The following is a 698-nucleotide window of genomic DNA, read 5'->3' on the forward strand; positions in this document are numbered from 1 at the left end:
TAGCATTTAATTGCTTATAAATATATGAAAAAATGTCCACAAGTCATGTGGTACAACCAACATCCAGAAACTTGCAAGAAAAAAAATAGAATTTCATTGCTTAAAAATATATGAAAAAAATGTCCACAAGTCATGAGGTACAACCAACATCCAGAAACTTGCAAGGAAACAAATTGTGTGTCATTGCTCATAAATATATGAAAAAAATGTCCTTAAGTCATGTGGTACAACCAACATCCAGAAATTTGCAAGAATAAAATAGCGTTTCATTGCTTATAAATATATGAAAAAATGTCCACAAGTCATGTGGTACAACCAAAATCCAGATATTTGCAAGAAAAAAAAATAGCGTATAGAAATTATTAATTCATAAGTAAGTTTTGCAACACATGACACCTTGCTTTGCCATAAATATCTTATAACACTAAATTACAACTTTTCTTGAAAATGGTACAATATGAAACCAGCATGAAATCAAAGAGTTTATTTTCTAAACTTGATGAGCGTGTGTGTATGTTTGAAACTAGATTTTTCAACTTTTTTTTTTCTCGCTTTCTGTATCACGGACATTCTCATATGTGACCCTGGACCACAAAACCAGTCTTAAGTCGCTTGGGTATATTTTTAGCAGTAGCAAAAAAAAAAAACATTGTATGGGTCAAAACTATCGATTTTTCTTTTATGCCAAAAATCATTAG

This window comes from Sinocyclocheilus rhinocerous, unplaced genomic scaffold, assembly GCF_001515625.1.
Source record: "Sinocyclocheilus rhinocerous isolate Xijiao unplaced genomic scaffold, SAMN03320098_v1.1 scaffold626, whole genome shotgun sequence".
NCBI lineage: Eukaryota > Metazoa > Chordata > Actinopteri > Cypriniformes > Cyprinidae > Sinocyclocheilus > Sinocyclocheilus rhinocerous.